The sequence below is a fragment of the Podarcis gaigeae genome (genome assembly GCF_964106915.1).
Source record: "Podarcis gaigeae genome assembly, chromosome: 3".
Classification (NCBI taxonomy): domain Eukaryota; kingdom Metazoa; phylum Chordata; class Lepidosauria; order Squamata; family Lacertidae; genus Podarcis; species Podarcis gaigeae.
This window is the reverse complement of record NC_139680.1, coordinates 52405316-52419330: the sequence shown is the minus strand read 5'-3', so window position 1 is coordinate 52419330 and position 14015 is coordinate 52405316. Positions and strand designations below refer to the sequence as shown.

Below are 14015 nucleotides of genomic sequence, written 5' to 3'. Positions count from 1 at the left end.
GAGACGCGAATCCGGTTCCCCAGATTACAAGACTACCGCTCTCAACCACTACACCACACTGGCTTTTGCAGGAATTTGCAGGGACCAGGGTGGGGATATAAATGTTGAGAGTTTGGGGTATCAATCGGGATAGAACCCTGGGTCCGCTTTCCAAACCTACAACCTGAGGGTAGAATGTCTAAGAGGAAGCTTGCCAAACCAGTTCCTTTGTCAAAGTAATAGGGTTGACTGGCTTGTTAAATACCACAATTTAGCATATCCAAATAAGTTGCTCTATGTGATACAAAAAATGGATGGGTCTTTTCCTCACTCCCCACACCTGGCTGATACAGAGAATAATAGAGTTGTTGTGTGAAAGAGCTGCAAAGCTGGATGGACTTTGGGGCTCTCCTGGAATCCTAAAGGGGAAGCAATGAGAGTGTTTATTCTGTGAGCACCACCATCCTGCGCTCAGGTTGTATATATGTGTAGACTGAGGTCATTTTATTTGTTTTAGTGTTTTAACTATTGTTTGTTTTAAAGTATGTTTGTGACTTTTCCTCACTTATATTGTTTTGTCTTTTTTGTAAACCACTTTAATGAGCTTTTTTTTACAATTAAGCAGCATATACACTTTATTAAACAAACAAACAAACAAACAAGCACACGAACCATATGTCCTAAAGATATCATAGTCTCTGCTGTCTTTAATTCCAAGAAAAATATGTCCTGGATATGCACTGGCACCTCTGGAGTCTCTTGACACTTGGAGATTTGGGTTGCACATAACACATTTTTCTTTGATTGTCATTCCAATATTAGTTTCTGAAACAGGAGCTAATATATTATGCTGAATGATGGTGTGTTTCAGTGAGTAAATAATAAGTAAAGCATTTAACCGTTTTCAGTAACTTAGCAGTTCCAGCTTCTGGAAGTAAATTAAAGACTTTTTTAAAAAAGAAAAAAATTTGAGGTCAATTTTGTAAGTCACCAGGGAAGGACAAATGTCCTTTGTGGTACCCTCCAGATCTTTTCTGAGACTGAAAAGCACTCTGCAAAACATTATTTTATCAATTAGAATTATTGCACTTTTAGCAAAGTGTGACCTATTTACAAGGTTCAGACTCTTCAATTTACCCATTAGTGGGCATGACCTATCTAGATTTTTTGCTGCATTAGGCAATTAAAGTGTAATTCAGCTAAAATATTCTAGAAAATCAGGCAAACAACTTCATCATCATCTTGACCTATCTATGGTACCAGTGATTCTAATGGATTTCATTTACTTCTAAATGTGGTAATAAATTATATAGATATTCTCTTTCAACTCTAACTCAAAATATATTAGAAAATGTAACATGATTATCAAGCGATATACTACCCAATCAGTTAAAAAATCCTGAAGAGCAGTGAGATGGGTATATGACCTGCACCTCAGGTCAAGCAGACTATTCATTCTCAACAGCATGTAGGTCAGAGAGCGGCCCCATCAGAAAGCACAATACATCAGCTGATTCAAAGACAGGAGAAGTTGGTGATAGCATCCTAAAGATCAGAGTGTAGAAAATCTCTGTTCCCTTTCTCCCTGGAAAGGTCATTCACACAAACCCTTCCACATGTTGAAAGAAGATGTGGAAGGGTCACAGGGCAAACCCTGCCTGCCAATAGCACCATTCTCTAATGTAGTGGTTCTCCAACTTTTCTCTCTGGGCCACATTTTCAGAATAAAAATTTGCTTGCACCACACCGATTTTTTACGGATAAGAAATATATTGGAAAACAGAAACAACTCCTAGCCATGCTTCATTTATAACACAGAACCCAACTACTTTATAATATGACCATGGGCCATCTAGAAATGATAAAACAATACAGCTACATAAGAACATGAATCATTCCTAAAATATAATTATAAACAAACCTCTATATATACAAACTCAGTGAGAGGTGTGAGCTTGCTTTGGTGGGTAATCTCATTTATGTTAGGTCCAGCTTGAGATAAACAAATCACCTCATCAACACAAAGAAAGTCTTTCTTTCTTCTGATCTTGCATATTTCTCAGAGTTTAAAATCCCTGTTCACAATGACATGCCATGGAGAACTGTAGAAGAATAGCTAACACTCTTGAAGAGAGGCATGGGTAGTGTTTCTGGTTGTATATCAAAAGATGAAGAAGAAGAAGAAGAAGAAGAAGAAGAAGAAGAAGAAGAAGAAGAAGAAGAAGAAGAAACTACACTATACAGGCTCTCCTGTTTTGCATACAGTGGTACCTCTGGTTGCGAACGGGATCCGTTCTGGAGTCCCGTTCGCAACATAAGCAGAACGCAACCCGCGTCTGCACTGGTCGCGATTTGTCGCGTCTGCCCGTGCGTGTGACATCATTTTGCACATCTGCGCATGTGCAAGCAGCGAAACCTGGAAGTAACCCTTTCCAGTACTACTGGGTCGCTGCGGGACGCAACCTGAAAAAATGTATCATGAAGCAAACTCAACACGAGCTATGACTGTATATTCAAAGAACACTCGACCATGCCTGGGCCATTTTTGGACCCAGAAGAGGGCATGACAGGGGTGTAACGGGATGTAACGGAGGTGTGGAGAGCTTATGTGTGCTCTTCCAACACAGAAAGACCGGAACACAACCCCCAAGCAAATCGGGGGTTGCCTGTACTATACTACACTGAAATATTTATATGTTTCTTTGATTGTTCTTGAATCTTCCCACCACACTCACCATCCTTTCCTGCCCACCAGTGTGGAGTGCTACACGCTTTAAAACCACTGTTGTAATACCTACCGTACTCATACCAACTAGTCTGGGTCACACATTACACTGAACTCAGGTACCAGTTGTCTCTACACACAGACAAGTGTTTGTATGAAAGGCATTTGATTTGTGCAACTCAACTATTGTGTACATACCCTTTGAACGTAATGTGTGGTTGCCCTTTCATGGCGTTCAACTCACATATATATGCATAGTGCTCTTTCAGGCAATGAGTGGCCATGATTGGGTGATGCAAAGAGGAGCTCTACCCATGTAAATGGGGTGGAGCCTAGACCTATCTCACATCTTCACTTCAAAATCAGTCTCGATATACTGTTATATTTACAGGGCAACTACCTGGTCTGATGAGGATGTTTATAATTAGCCGTATTAGGTGAGGGTTGCATTTTCCCCCTTTTCATTTCTTTTCAACTAATTTATATTATTCTTGATATTTTTTTTATTATTCGCAGGTGTTGCTACTTCTGATTTATGCCATTGTTTTAAATAAATTAGTCTGAACATTGGAAATATTTTTATTCAGCTCACAATTTGTGGCTGAAAAGCATAAACTAAAATGATCCAAAAATAATATTAATCTTTAAATGAAGTAGAGACTCTATTAAACCATAATGCAGGCTTTATTTGAGCAAATTATCCACTTGTGTGTACTTCTTTTAATTCAGAAAAAGTCAGAGAACGTGAAATGTCAAGAACATAGCAAATATTTACAGCTCTGTATGAAAATGATACAGAAGTTCCAATGGCATAAGTAAAGGGTTGCAGAGCAGTGCAGGTTAGTTTCAACAAAACCATTTATTGGAAAGCTCTTCTGTTAATGGATTGTTGGGTTTTTCTCCCTTAGTTAACTTAAGTGAGATTCTTTGCACGAACAAGAGCTCCCCCTCAAGGAGTAAAGTGAAAAGTTCACTTTCCCAATTGGAGATTACAGTACAAACCTAGCATAGGTTTATCAAAGTGTCAGGGTGGTCTTAACACATGCTACAAAAGGAAAAACCTCCATGTTGTGTTCCAATGTGCAACAAGGACTTTCTGTGTATCACTGCAGACACCCTAACTCAGTGAAGGAAAACCTTTTAGAGACCAAGTGCTCAAACTACAACCCAAAACCCACTTATATATCGCAAAATGCCAACACGGTAATTTAACCTGTGTATCTCATTTTTTTCTGTGTGTTTCACATTTCTTCTTTATGACTGCTGTTGTAATAAATAATCCTTCATAAAAGTTATTGCATTACATTCCTCATTAGATTATCTTTCCATTGATATATAATTTTATGGTATAACTCAGTGCTTTTTTTCTAAAAAAAATGTTTAGGGGTACTCTCATTTTGACTCAAGAAAATCACCACCGGGGGAAAATAAATACAGTTCAAATCGGGGAAAATAAATAACAGTGAATTTCTTCTCCCGTTAAATTCACAAAATTTTTAGGGGTATTTGTCCCCCTGCGTCTCCACAGGAAAAAAAGCACTGGTATTACTCCAAAACAAAGTGGTGTCAAACCCCGGAAATACATTTTTTCCAGAAGGTTCCACAATTTTGGCCACTAGTGTATACTGGAGGGCTGTACTAAGAGCCACCCTCTCCCAATTTTTAATATGAGATAATAATGATTGCCTGTGTGTGCACATACAAATAAATATAAATAGATAAACCCAGCCAGATGGGTGGGGTATAAATATTTATTATTATTATTATTATTATTATTATTATTATTATTATTATTTGCTCTTTCTTCGGCTGCTATTTGATTGCAGTCTCCACAGAATGAATTTCTCTGTTGGCTTCTGTGGGAAAGCCCAGCGAACATATAAACCCAGCAGCCCCTTCTTAGGTTGCCATCTTCATATGCTTACTGACCTGGGAGTTAAGCCCTGCTGAACTCAAGGCGGCTTACTCCTGAGTAGGAAAAACAGATGAGCAGAAGGCCCTGGCACATCAAAAGTCAACACCTGCTCAGCTCCTCACTTGCTTGCCAGGCCCTAGTGCTGCAGGCTTTGGACGGCACACGCAAGCCCTCCTCTCCTCCTCCTTCCACCCCCAGCATGGAAGCTATGGCTCTGCTGGAGCGATGGTGCGCGTGCCCACAGAGAGGGCTCTGAGTGCCCTCTCTGGCATGCCTGCCATAGGTTCACTACCACTGCCCTAACTTGTTTGCAGCACAATTCCCCCCCCCCCCTTCTCTTCCTGGAATCATTCATGCTTGTCCTCAAAATGCTCTTTAAATCTAGATTGCTTTTAGATCCTACTGTCCACAAGGGTGGTTGTGGTTACTTGATATAAGTTTTAAAATCCTCCCATTTATTAGTTCATCCATACCTTTGTCTCTCTGCACATACTAAAAGTTAATGATGAAGGAAGTGATGATTGTGCTCTTGGTAAACGCCCACCCCCAATGTCATTGGGCAGGTGTGGATACACAAACACATTTCTGGAACTGCCTACATCTGTTTTAAAATGGGCACACTCTGGGTTAATGCATAATCAATATCCTATGAGCTTTTATTTTCTGAATGAAACTACTTTCTCAGGAAGATTTCTAAGGCCAAAAAAATGCAATAAATCTAACTGGTGTGTGGACTACATGGAAAAAAAACCCAAGTATCCAGTCCACATTGATCCTAAAATAAAATAAAAAACCCTATACAGGCTTACATTCACTGGAATGTGTCTTTTCTAATTTACTTACATCTCAGTCCTGCCCATGTTTAATCTGAAGCAAGTTCTACAATGGAGCTTACTTGTATGCTAGTGGACAGATGATCACGACCGTAATTCCCATTCACATCAATGGGGAAAGCAGCTTTATATGTGGAAACTCTTATTTATTTACAGCATCTATACCCTTCCCTTTAGCCAAAAAGGCTGTCAGAATGGCTTACAAAAATGGCTGGCAGTTCTAAGGCAGTTTCTTTCTGCCCACAGATTCACAAGCTACAAGCACATGACACACAAGGAAAAAAAGAAAGGGAGGAAGAAGGGAAAAGCAAGCCCAAGCACTAGTTCTTAAAGTTAGTTTTTAACATCACAACCAGAATCAGTGGAGGTTCTGGCTGTCTTGCTATCTGGATGAAAAGGAGGGGTTTTTTCCTTATCAATGGGGAAGGGGTTTTATTTGGCTTCAGGTTTGATTTTTAATAATGCTTATTTTGCTAGATGAGAACAGAAGCACCAGCATTAGAGAAGCAGGCATCTTATGGCCCATTGACTTGCTGGCAAATTCCTTCCTAAACAGCAGCACATCCTCCTACCCCTCCAGTCAAAGTTGCTGTTGGAATCTCCCTACTCCTGTGCTAACTTCATGCACTTTCCTAGGCTTATCTTGATGGCCTGTAAGGGAAGCCTACCACCCTTATTCGCATGGTGTGGTCCTACCTTTTCGCATGACATCATCCATTTCTACACACAGTTAATTCTTTATGTAAGACGCAGCCTAGAAGTATTTTATTATTAGCTAAGCAATTTCAGGTTACTTATACAAGGCTAACATAAAACACGAGAGAAATAACTGTTAGATGCCACCCTCTCCTTGTGATACAGTACAATACTTTCCCATGTATTTTCCATTACACAGACCCTCCGCTGAAGCAAGGGAGATTAGAGCTGGTGATTACATCCAGGCAAGGAGGCCAGGACAGCTTTTGGTGCCACCTTGTTTTTCCCACAAACAGCTGACTTGGTGACAAATAAAATAATTACAGGACGGTTACCCTCCTCTCTCCCCAACGTCAATGGCAGAAGGTTATGCTTCTACAAGAAAGTGCTATACAAGAAAGTATAGCATGTATACTCCCTAATGATATGTTTGCAGTAATGTGGCTACAATCCTATGTGGTATTTCTTGGGGGAATAGTGCCCAGTGAATATAGAATTGTTCCACTGGATTGTACTGCATATGTTGTATGACTCCTGGGGTGGAACTAGTACTAAGCACTAGCTGCAAAGTAAATGAAAGTGCAATGATTTTTCTGAAAACAATGAAAATGACCGGGGATATTACATACACTTTTATTAATATACATAAGGTCCAATAAAAACTAATCCGTCTTGCTGCTTTTGCATCTTTCATTCTGGTATATTTCACTCTGGTATTTTTCATTCTGCACACAAAGGTCTGTTCTGCATTAGATCAATGCTTTAGTGCCAAGTTTTTAATGCAAGCTCTGAGTCTTAAAAACCAATACTTTTCTTGGGTGTGTGTAACCACCAAATCCAAACTAACCTACTGTTTAGCACCCCAAATGCCCTGGTGGCCTCCTGTTAAACTGACAGTGGGGGAAAAAAGAAAGAGACAGTTCATCTCAATGAAGAGTAAACTGAAAACCATATGTTCAAATTCCATCTCCCAATCCATATTCCGAACTGCACTATTGGCAGTACTTTGATCTGATGAATAAATTATTTTTAATTTATCTAAGTGAGATGGTCTGTGCATCCCTATCATTTTCCATTCTGTGTGCAAAACAGAGAGCAATTGCCACATGCTTGTAAATTGGGTTTTGTCAGTAAAATATGCTTGCTTGATACTGGAGGCATTTGCATTTTATATACTTCAATTGCCATCTGCTAATGGTAATTTAATCATTCAATAAATAAAACCAAAGAGAGCAAACATTAATGAAGAAGATGGGAGAAATTCTTAATGGGATAATTTTTTTATTTATTTTTAGAAACCACAACTGCAGCTAGTAATAAAAATTAAAAAGGATAATCAATTAAAACAAGATGACAATATTAAAAGCGGTTATATTTCTGGCATATCAGCTGACTAGAGAGGCCTGGAATTCCCAAAATACAAGTCATTATTTAGCAGAGAAAAGCATATTCAGTTACATGCTGTTGGGGGAAGTGCTCTGCCTCCACACTTGGGGGGTATACCAGTTGCTAGAAACCACAGAAAGAGAGAGTGCCCTTTCGTTCAGGTCCTGACTACTGCAGGTTTCCCGAAGCACCTGGTAGGAATAGGGTGCTGGACTAAATGGGCCACTGTCCTGATCTTACATTCTGAACTTCTGAACTGAAAGTTGGACTGTGTGGAAAGAAACTGCCTCGCGAGGGACATTTCCAAGGAAGAAAAAGGGTTCACAAGAAAGAACAAGCACCTCCACCTTCTTCCATGTTCTTATTATCTTATCTAAAAATGGAGCTGGAATCCAATGCCTGCCTACTGAGTATCTAACTCTTCTTGTCTCAGTAAGCTGCACCCGAAGTTTCATTTTGCCATGTGAGGCCCACGTGTTGACCCCTTTTGCTCCTGCGCTCAGCCTAATTCTCTTTATGAATCATCTGTGATTCATGCACTCCTCACCATCACCTTGTGTCATCTGATTCATTATGGAAGAAAGCAGTCATCTCACAGGTTTCCAACAAATCTCAGGTAGCAAGTTGCCTGTTTGCTATTCTGGACGAGTCACCAAATGCTAGAGGTTTTCAGCCCCACATCCATTATTGAACTTTCTAAATAAGGGAATAAATACCAAATGCTGCTGTTCATGGCAGAACACCCTTGTTCAGTGACCTTTTAAAAAATTCTCAGCATAACCACTTTACAGTGTTAAAAAAAAGAAGTTTGTTTTGCTGTAATGGAAGTTCATCAAGTCTATTTGAGTTAATAATGCAATGTCATAATTTGATAGGGAGGAATAGAAAATATGGAGATGGCTTTAATTGACTTAGTTGTACTGCAGGACTGGGCTAATGTGCTTTATTCAGGAATAAGAAGTGCTGTTTCCTTAGCCCCAGTCCTCACAAAGAGGTGTGGGGTCAACTTGTAAGTGCTGCTTTTTCAGAGGTGTTGTTTTTCTGTTTTCAACACAGACTCAGGAAGTGCAGTTTCCTTAGAAAGAAGGAAAGCAAAACATCTTTGTGTGTTTCAAGGGCATATGGCTTTGAAGAGGAACAGGTTGTGCATCTAGCAAACCTCCAGCCCACGCAGTCAACTTGCAACCAGAATTACATCATGCACTCGTTGCCCAACTGTCCCCTCCTTACAGCATCCAAAGCTTCATAAACTGGGAGATATTTCCCACACTATAAGGCCCAAACTAGACGTGATGTTATTTACCAGAATGCTATTAACATGCATATGTATATTTGTATTATGCAATATACAGCAGCTGCCATGGAGGCCTCTATGAGAATGGCTTGACTCCAACTGGTGCTGCTGCCAATTGATTGGCTTGAAAGAGAGAAAGCAGAGTCAGATGACTTTATTTCCCCACAGGACCTTGGCAGGGGCTGACAGTTTCCCCCCATGAATATGCTAGACTACAGCCTCTCTCTTTCTGTCATACAGTTCAACAGAGAGTATGGCTGTGCATCCCATTGGATTAATTAGGGTCAGGGAAAGACTGCAGCATGGATAAACACCTGGTGAAAGACACAGTCTATGTATACAATGCCAGCATAAAACCCAGAGAGGTTACTGTTTTCCACTGCATTTCAACTTGCAGACGGACATCCTTGTACACATCAGTACAGTTGGATGTGTTTCCAAGTTGCCTGCTGTCTGCCCATATCAGTAGGTAGAGGCTATGTGGATGTCTTCACATGTTGGAATAGCAAAATGATAACAGAATGTAACAAAATGAATCTACTCCTCCGTAACTGGATCATGTCCAAACAACCTCATTCAGTCAGGTGGAAATCTAAACAATGGATTACTAGCATTACCCAGATCCAAAAGGATTCTTGCCCAAAGCACATCAATTTAGGAAAGCATCAGTCAGAAAAATATGGTACAGAGGAGTAAGATTTTTCTCTTATAATGTCATGGAGGGCCACTTCTCACTCAGGTACTAAATCTGATCTACACCACTTCAGACTGCATGCGGGATTTCACATGTTTGAATATTTTTCTATACTAAACAAAATAGAAGAAAAATATATCTGCAAATAGAAAACTGCATGTCAACGCGAAGAGTGCTAGACTAGTTTTCTATGTGCTGCATTCAATCAGGTAAGGTCCACCTACATTCCAGACATAGAATTACCACCTCAGTGAGATCAGTGACCATAAAGGCACAAAAGCTATTATTCATTACAAATGTTCTGCACTGTTTGGGCTGAAGCTTGAATACTATGTGCAATCACAAGAACACAGCATCCTTTAAGAAGGACATTGACAAACTGGAACATGTCCAGAGGATAATGACTAGGAAAGTGAGGGGTCTGGAAACCATGTCCTCTGAAGAATGGTTGAAAGAGCTGGGTAGCCTAAAGAAGACAAATGTCAAAAGGATGCACAATGGCAGTCTTCAAGTGTCAAAAGGGATGTCACGCACAAGACATAGCAGGCTTGGTCTATGTTGCTCAGAAGGCAAGACTAAGAATAAGTTGGTAGAAAAAGCACAGGGTAGCAGATTTAGGCTAAACATAAGGAGGACCTGCCTAACAGTATGAGCTGTTTGACAGTGAAAGTTGTTGCCTCCACAAGCGGAGGGCTCTCCTTTGCTGGAGGAATTTAAGAAGCGGCATGTCAGAAACACTGTAGTTGCACAAAGCATCCTATGTTGCAGGTCATGCATTCAGCAGAGAGTTGGACTAGATGAATTCCAAGGTTTGTTCCAACCTCATTATTCTAAGAAATCATGTTGCATTAAGAAGGAACAGTTGAATCAGCTCAAAATAAGGTTCCTTTTGTATACCAATATGGAAAGGAGTACCCTGAAAGAAGCCAACATTTATTTTGCTTCAATTTGCTAAACTTTTCTTTGTTCTGTGCTGTGTTTTCCCTGCTGTGCTCTCACAGCTTAAAGATTTTCCAGAGACAGATGTTGACCAATATCAGAACGTAGGCTGCAGTACTAACCCCACTTACCTGGGAATAAGCCTGTGGCAATCACACAGGGTCCCCGGACATTTGACGGTCTATTGATCCCTGTGCCACCACTGTGCTCGCTTCCCCGCTTACACCAACCCATTACAGTGGTGCCCCGCAAGACGAACGCCTCGCAAGACGAAAAACCCGCTAGACGAAAGGGTTTTCCGTTTTGGAGGCGCTTCGCAAAACGAAATCCCCTATGGGGTTGCTTCGCAAGACGAAAAAAATCTTGCATCCCCCCGCGGGTTTTTTTCACTTTTTTCGCCCTTTTCTTAAGCCGCTAAGCCGCTTATCAGCTGTTCTGCTGATAAGCCGCTTAACAGCTGATCGCTGGAAGCCGCTTGACAGCTGTAGCGCTAATCTGCTAATCTGTCAATGGGCTTGCTTCGCAAGACGAAAAAACCGCTATACGAAGAGCCTCACGGAACGGATTAATTTCGTCTTGCGAGGCACCACTGTACTCTCGGGTACCCACTGAGTCCAGACAGTTGTTAAAATTAAACCAAATAAACAAGTTTATTTTATAAGCATTAACAAGTTTATGGTTTCTCAGATCATTTTCTTGTCAGTTTCTTAATCTTTGTTTCTTTACCGGCCTATACCTTCCTAATACCTTCTGACTGATTATCTCAACTGTTTGACTGACTCCTCTTAACAGATTCTCCACTCTCTCACATCAGACTAGCCCAACCCACAGATTTATCCTCCCTCTCTCTTCTCTAACTCCAGACTGACTTCTTAACAACTCTAACTCCTCCCCTTGGGTTCCTATAGGTTGGCCATTTTACAATTAGTTAACCCTTTCCTTATGAACCCAGTATGATGTCACACACCTAGGAGGGCAAACGCCACAAAGCCCCATTGAAGTCAGTAGGATTTCCTTCTGATTACACAGGGTTAAGATTAATAACATCAATCTTAACCATTAATCTGAATTGTTAAGATTAATCTATCACTTAAACAAAAAATTGTGCCATTTTATTCCATTAGGTATCTGCTAGATTTAGAAAGCGCTTAAATTTTCAAAGGTTGGGAAAAAACTACTTGAACAAAAACTGACCTTGTCTTTATATACTTCAAAGGATGAAGAAATTCTTCTTTATTTTCCCCAAAGGCTTCAAGCAAAAACTGCTTTGAGGGTTTTTTCCCTACAATTAAGAGGTATATAAATTTTATGAAATAAATGAAATGTGTTAAGTTCTCTTCCCTCATCTTTTTGGAAAAGTTAAAAATAGCATTGCATTCCCATCTCCTCTCAAAAGATGAATAGTGTGAAGACTTTAGAGCTTGCATTAAATTAGAAACGGAAAACCTTCAGTCCACCAAACCCAACCATTTGGCCTGCGAAGTCATTTCAGGCAGGCCATGCATCCTGCCCTACACCTGACATAAGGTATGGGACAGGTAAAGGTGGGATTTGCGTAAAGGGGATTTTGAAGAGACTTGCGCATTGCTTCCCAAGCACCTGGCAAACAGCTGGCTGCCAGGCAATTGCTGCACAAAGTGCTTCTCAAATGCCCAACAGCTGGGTGCTTGTGGGCACTGGAAAACCACTGCACAAAGCACTTTTACCAGCCCTGTGCTCAGCATTTCCTAAGGCTTTGCAAAGCATTTAAATGGTGCTTCCAGCTGGCTGTCAAGTATTTGGGAAGCAATGCACAGGGGACTTTGACATGTGTCAATCATCTGGCACCATCATTTTGTCAGATGATTGACTGGTGGGCTGTCCCACCTGTCAAAGTTGGCCACTGGGGGTTGGGGGAAGGATAAGAGTCTGGCCTGCCAGGACAAAAAGACTCTTCTGCAGTTTGACTTCATCGCCAGAAGTGAATACCATTGTCATTCAAGACAGACAGATGCCAACAATAAAAGATTAGGAGGCACTATAGCATGGCTAAGGGCAAAATTACATGTTATGAGGTAAACATGGAGTTTCTTCAAGAATGTGTGGCCAAGTTGCTGCTTCCACAGTAGACTGGTACATGAGATGGGGCATACTGTGGATCTGGGAACCATGCCTGCAGTGGCACCTCAACAATCATTCATTCCCTAGCAGGGTCAAGTCAACCTTGGTCTGACTTTCTTCTGGAATGCTTCTGAGGTGTTCTAATTATTTTTATTCATACAAATGGTCAAGTGCCACAATAAAGTTGGTGCAACCCAGTAATAAATAATATAATAATAATAAAAGGTGTATGTACCCAGGCACAGCTGGACATACAAAATGTTAGAAATTAAAAAGTTAAAACAAAAACATGGTATTAAAACTTTTCACTCTAGATAAAACTTGGCCAGTGCCTGAAAAGGCAGGGTAAAATTGTTTCAGGGGCCAGACTCACTCAGCCTTGCTCTAATCACAGAACACCATTATTGTTAATTACTTTTTAGCTGCTATCATGGGTGTAGCTAGGATTTTGGGGGGGGGGGCAAAATATATGCTAGAGGGACAGAACCAAGCTATCTGTATTTTTATTTATTTATTGGATGGGGGCAGCTGCCCCCCTCTTAGTTAAGCCATGGAAATCTCCCTGTAGACTTCTCTTACTGCTATTTATTTTTACTATGATATCCAATAGATTGTTTGTTTCTCCATATTTGTAAGAATTACAGAATTACACACAATTTATTTTTTTAAAACTCACTACCTGAGGGCTCTTTTAGATACATTCTATAAATCTTTCTTTTAGATACATTATTTTATATACATTCCTAGAATTTAAAAATAAACGTATTATGTCACACTCCTTTATCACTCACTGTAGGTATTTGCATGCTACTCTATCCTCTTTTCATTGCACTATTTAAAAGATTTGGGGAAAATATTTTGAACAGCTTGAGACAAGCTCTATAGCTTTAGTTCCTCCCTCAAGTCTTATTAGTATACAACACTCATTTACTCATATGTAAGTCCCACTGCATTTATTCACAGGTGTGTAAAGTGTGTCACACCAATGCTAAGAATTAGATTGTGTCAGGGTCAATGCCTTTCATTGAAGAAATAAATAGCAAAATAATAATAATAATGAAATAAAATTAACCTATAGATACCCACATATGCATCCTAGGTGCCATTCAGTCCAGGGTGCCCTGGCTGGCTCGGAAAGACACAATTTTGGCCAGGCCAAACAGTCGAATGGAGCCTGCCCTAAAATGGCTGGCCACAAAGCAAGGCAGCCACTTGCTCAAACAATATTGGCGGGTAATTATTTGATATTGGCGGGTAATTATTTGCAAGGGTTAAGCTGTTCTTTAGTCAACATGAAACTCATCTAAGGTATCTGTTGCTCACTACCTTCTTCTTATGTGCCCCAAAGCCAAAGGGTTGGAAGTGAAGAACCCTTTTGCAACTAAAAGTCATCCACAATCTCCCCTCACCGTTGTGAAGCCTTGCAGGGTGCCATCGCTCCCTATCACCACCAT

The 14015-nt window shown here is 40.4% G+C and overlaps 1 protein-coding gene across 1 annotated transcript in view; it reads right to left on the bottom strand.

The window, feature by feature from the left end:
• The window catches only part of LOC310841178 (uncharacterized protein), a gene marked incomplete at its 3' end in the record, with an annotated part of 142666 nt that extends 128867 nt beyond the window's left edge, over positions 1–13799 (bottom strand). Inside the window, exons 1-2 of the mRNA XM_083731764.1 lie at positions 13648–13799; positions 11656–11743 (exon numbers count right to left, since the gene is read on the bottom strand). The remainder of the gene's footprint in view (positions 1–11655; positions 11744–13647) is intronic.
• Positions 13800–14015: the final 216 nt, after the last annotated feature.